This window comes from Meles meles, chromosome 7, assembly GCF_922984935.1.
Source record: "Meles meles chromosome 7, mMelMel3.1 paternal haplotype, whole genome shotgun sequence".
Classification (NCBI taxonomy): domain Eukaryota; kingdom Metazoa; phylum Chordata; class Mammalia; order Carnivora; family Mustelidae; genus Meles; species Meles meles.
The window spans coordinates 114,660,520-114,666,259 of NC_060072.1; the positions used below are offsets into that span (position 1 = coordinate 114,660,520).

A 5,740-nucleotide genomic window follows, 5' to 3' on the forward strand; every position below is an offset into this window, starting at 1 on the left:
CTCTTATCTGGACAAAATGACAAGGTGGAAAAAATCACCACAAACAAAAGAACAAGAGACAGTACCGAAGGCTAGGGACCTAATCAACACAGACATTGGTAATATGTCAGATCAAGAGTTCAGAATGACAATTCTGAACATTCTAGCCGGGCTTGAAAAAGGCATGGAAGATATTAGAGAAACCCTCTCTGGAGATATAAAAGCCCTTTCTGGAGAAATTAAAGAACTAAAATATAACCAAGTTGAAATAAAAAAAGCTGTTAATGAGGTGCACACCTGTTTAGTACCAGAGTAAATTATTTCTCCAAAGACCTGGTTCCTTTTTCAGAGAATGACATTAGAATTCAAAATCTGGATGCTAAGTGTACTTGTCACTATTGGGTATCAATTATTCTAGGCCTTCTCCATTGACATAGCAAGGATTTAGATGTGTGTATCAACCTGAATATATACACATATCTTAAAATATATTTATTTGTAACTAATTTATATTTACACTAAGCTAGCTATGAGTGCATACTAATGTCTGCACTCTAATTCATTACTCATAAATCATTTTGGTCTTTTCTTGTTCCTTATCAATAATCTCCCACTACAAGAATGAGAAATCCAAATCTTATCACCAACCATCCATTAACTTACTTGTTAAATTCCAGATATGTTTACAATAGTTTCAAAATTGTTCATTCATAACCCTGTCAAAATGAGCTTCAATAACTAGACCATATGAACAATCCCTTGTGCCCATTGACTTAATAGACTTACAAAATGCCCTAATTTCCAAAGTTACTTATTTCAGCACAATACTTCCATACTGCCTTCATGTGGAATTATTTCTGATATTTGTAAGACATTTATTTTCTCGTATCTTTACTCTATCCAGTGCATGAATACACCACCATTTTTTTACCCATTTACCCATTGAAGGATACCTTGGTTGCTTTTAGATTTGGATGATTATGAGTTAAGCTTCAATAAACATTTGTGTGTATGTTATTGTGTGGATATAGGGTTTCAAACCAGTTGGTAATTACTTAGAAATGTGATTGCTGAATTATATGGCAAGACTTTGCTTAACATTGTAAGAAACTGTTAAACTGTCTTCCATAGCACTTGTATCACTGTGCATTCCCATCAGCAATGAATTAGAGTTCCTATTGCTTCACATCCTCCCCAGAAATGGCATTGTCAAGTTTTTGGTTTTGGTTTTGGTTCTTTGCCATTTTAATATGTATGTAGTGTCTTACCACTGTTGTTTTAATTATAATTTCTTAATAACAAATGATGTGGAATATCTTTTCATTTGGAAGCTAAAAACAGAGGTCGCTTTGGTTCTAACAAATTAGTGTAGCTCATGCCAGATTGAGTTTATAAAGAATTTCATTAATAGCACTATAAACATGATTGGATAAGAATTTTGTTTTTGTTTTTGTTTCAAGGTTTTATTTAATTTGGGTTACTTAAGAGATAGTGTAATATTGGTTTCAGGAGTAGAACTTAGTGATTCATCACTTGTATACAACACACAGTACTCATCACGAGTGCTGTCCTTAATACCCATCATCCCTATTTAGCCCACCTGCCACTAGATTTCCCTTCCATTAATCCTCAGTTTGTTCTGTATAGTTAAGAGACTTTTATGGTTTGCCCCCCTCTCTCTGCCCCCACTTGTCTATGTTCATAAAGTCCAAATATGAGTGAAATACTATGGTATTTGTCTTTCTCTGATGGACTTACTTCACTTAACCTACACTCTAGTCCATCCATGTTATTACAAATGGCAATATTTTATCCTTTTGATTGCTCAAAATATTCCATTGTGTATGTGTGTGTATGTGTGTGTGTATCACATCTCCTTTATCCATTCCTTCATCAGTTGATGGACATTACAGTTCTTTCCATAGTTTGGCTATTGTTGATAATGCTGCTATAAATGTCAGTGAGCATGTGTCCCTTCAAATCACATTTTTTTTTAATCCTTTGGGTAAATACCTAGTAGTGCAATTGCTGGGTCATAGGGGAGGTTTATTTTCAATTTTTTTAGGAACCTCTATATTGTTTTCCTGAGAGGTTGCACGAGTTTTCATTCCCAGGAAGAGTGTAAGAGGGTTCCCCTTTCTTCATGTCTTTGCCAACATCTGTTGTTTCCATGTCATTAATTGTAGCCATTCTGATAGGTATGAAGTGATATTTCACTGTAGTTACATTTGTATTTCCCTGATGATGAGCGATGTTCAGTATCTTTTCATATGTCTGTTAGCCATCTATATGTCTTCTTTGGAAAAATGTCTGTTAATGTCTTCTGCCCATTTCTTTTTTTTTTAAAGATTTTATTTCTTTATTTGACAGAGAGAGATCACAAGTAGATAGAGAGGCAGGCAGAGAGAGAGAGGGAAGCAGGCTCCCTGCTGAGCAGAGAGCCTGATGTGGGACTCGATCCCAGAACCCCGAGATCATGACCTGAGCCGAATTCTGCCCATTTCTTAACTGGATTATTTGTTTTGGGGGATCATAAAATATTTTCCTGTCACATAAATGATAAAGCCATCTAAACTCATAGGGAAGTCATCATGTGTTCTGTAAAATCCTCTCTTAATATCAGTTAGAATGCACAATGTTCCTGAATATTATGTTCACTCTTATTCTTTCCTACTGTTTGCATTAAGTCAAGAACATCCAATACTTTACCTCTAAGGATCATGGGTGTTCTAAGGATTAGAGTAAGGTAGCTAAGAAAATGCACATATGCACTCACAGATTGCATTAAATAATTGTAGGGTTTTTCTCCCCCTGCTGTTTACTGGTAACCCTAGCATCAATACTATGAAGTTGAGTAGGAAGCTTATCAAAGATGGTCTCAGAGGTTAGGGAAGTCAAAAATAGAAATGTTAATGAATAGAGGACAATTTTGCCAACCTATTTTGAACTACAGCTTTGTGCAGTGGCAGCATCATAACCAATGAGGTTTATCTGATGTTCAATTATTGCTAATTGAACTACATTACATAAAAACATACTACATTAGATGGTACTATTTTAAGTGAGCTGGAGTGTTTGTTAATTGTTATTTGAGTGACTCTGGAAAACTAAAAATTAATGACTTTAATAATAATTTGATTGTGTATCCTTGCTATAATGAGTTACAAGTTTTCTTTTTAAGAAATGCTTTTAAAATCATGAGGAAAATGGAAAGGCAACCTATATAATTGGAGAAAATATTTGCAAGCCATATATATAATAAGTGGTTAACAACCAAAACATGCAAAGAACTCATACAACTCAATGGGTTAAGCCGCTGCCTTCGGCTCGGGTCATGATCTCGGGGTCCTGGGATCGAGTCCCGCATCGGGCTCTCTGCTCAGCAGGGAGCCTGTTTCCCTCTCTCTCTCTGCCTGCCTCTCTGCCTACTTGTGATCTGTGTCTGTCAAATAAATAAATAAAATCTTTAAAAAAAAAAAAGGAAGTAAAAAAACAAAAAAAAAGTCATAATTAAAAAATGGGCAGAGATGTACTCACTTCAGTAGTACCTATACTAAAGTTGAAAAGATACAGAGAAGATTAGCAAGGCTTTTGTGAAAAGATGACATGTACATACATGTAGGATTCCATATTTTAAAAAGAAAAAAGTGGGCAGAAGACCTTAATAGACATTTTTCCAAAGAAGACATATAAATAAATGACCAACTGGTAAATACAAATGTGCTCAGCATAACTAATCATCAGGGAAGTGCAAATCAAAATCACAATGAGATATAACCTACCACCCATTAGAATGGCTTATAATATAAAGAAGACAAGACTATAATAAATATTTCCAAGGCTGTGGACTGTTGGTGGAAAATGTAATTTATGCAGCTATTATGGGAAATATCACAGATGTTCTTCAAAAATTTTAAAATAGAACTACCAGATTATCCAACAATTTCACTTTTGAATATTTATATGAGGGAAATAAAGTCACTATTATGAAAAGATATTGTCACCCCCATATTTATTGCAACATTATTTACAATAGCCCACACATGTAAATAAATTGAGTGTCCAATAATGGATGAATGGATAAAGAAAACATGATATATAATAGAGTATAAATAATATATCAAATAATATAATTTTATATAATGTATAAAAATATGTATAGTTAATATTGCATATAATGTATACATACATAATATACACATATTTGTAAAAGTATATGTATATATAATGTATAAAATTTAGATATATATATTTTTAACATATAATGTATTATTTGTTTCAGGGGTACAGGTCTGTGATTCATCAGTCATACACAATTCACAGTATTCACCATAGCACATACCCTCTCCAATGTCCATCAAGCAGCCACTCCATCCCTCCCAAACCCATCCCTTCCAGCAACCCTCAGTTTTTTTCTTGAGGTTGAGTCTCTTATGATTTGTCTCCCCCTCGAGTTTCATATTGTTTCATTTTTCTCCTCCCTTCCCCAATGATCCTCTGTCTTGTTTCTCCAATTCCTCATATCAGTGAGATCATATGATAAATATCTTTATCTGACTGACTTATTTTGTTTACCATAATACCCTCTAGCTCCATCCACATTATTACAAATGACAACAATTTGAGGGTTTTCTTTAATGGGTGCATACTATTCCATAGCACATATATACCATATCTTTTTTTTAAAGATTTTATTTATTTATTTGACACACAGAGAGAGAGATCACAAGTAGGCAGAGAGGCAGGCATAGAGAGATGGGGGAAGCAGGCTCCCCGCTGAGCTGGGAGCCCAATGTGGGGCTTGATCCCAGGACCCTGGGATCATGACCTGAGCCAAAGGCAGAAGCTAAACCCACTGAGCCACTGAGGTGTCCCACATCTTCTTTATCCATTCATCCATCAATAGACATCTAGGTTCTTGCCATAGTTTGGCTATTGTGGACATTACTGCTATAAACATTTAGGTGCACATTTGCACCTACATTTGGATCACTACATTTTTATCTTTAGGGTAAATACCCAATAGTGCCATTGCTAGGTCATAGGTTAGCTCTTTTTTCAAATATTTGAGGAAACTTCATACTGTTTTCCAGGTGGCTGCATCAGCTTGCATTTCCACCAATGGTGCAGGAGGGCTCCCCTTTCTCTGCATCCTCACCAACACCTGTCATTTCCTGACTTCTTAATTTTAGCCATTCTGACTGGTGTGAGGTGGTATCTCACTCTGGTTTTGATTTGTATTTCCCTGATTTTGAGTAATGTTGAGCACTTTTTCATGTGCCTGTTAGCCTCTGCAGAAATCTCTGTTCCTGACTTCTGGCCATTTCTTGGTTGGATTATTTGCTCTTTGGGTGTTTTTTTTTTCCATTTTATTTATTTTTTCAGCGTAACAGTATTCATTCTTTTTGCACAACACCCAGTGCTCCATGCAAAACGTGCCCTCCCCATTACCCACCACCTGTTCCCCCAACCTCCCACCCCTGACCCTTCAAAACCCTCAGATTGTTTTTCAGAGTCCATAGTCTCTTATGGTTCGCCTCCCCTTCCAATTTTTTTTTAAATAAACATATAATGTATTTTTATCCCCAGGGGTACAGGTCTGTGAATCGTTTGATTAGTTCTTTATAGATTTTGGATACTAGCCCTTTATCTGATATGTCATTAGCAAATATCTTCTCCCATTCTGTCAGTCATCTTTTGCTTTTGTTGACTGTTCCCTTTGCTATGCAAAAGCTCTTGATCTCGATGAAGTCCCAACAGT

General features: G+C 35.6%; 1 non-coding gene across 1 annotated transcript; it reads left to right on the plus strand.

The window, feature by feature from the left end:
• Positions 1 to 3,508: 3,508 nt before the first annotated feature.
• On the plus strand, positions 3,509 to 3,615 carry LOC123947774. Its single transcript, XR_006819816.1, has one exon. It is a non-coding gene; the product is annotated as a U6 spliceosomal RNA (small nuclear RNA).
• The last annotated feature ends 2,125 nt before the right edge of the window (positions 3,616 to 5,740 follow it).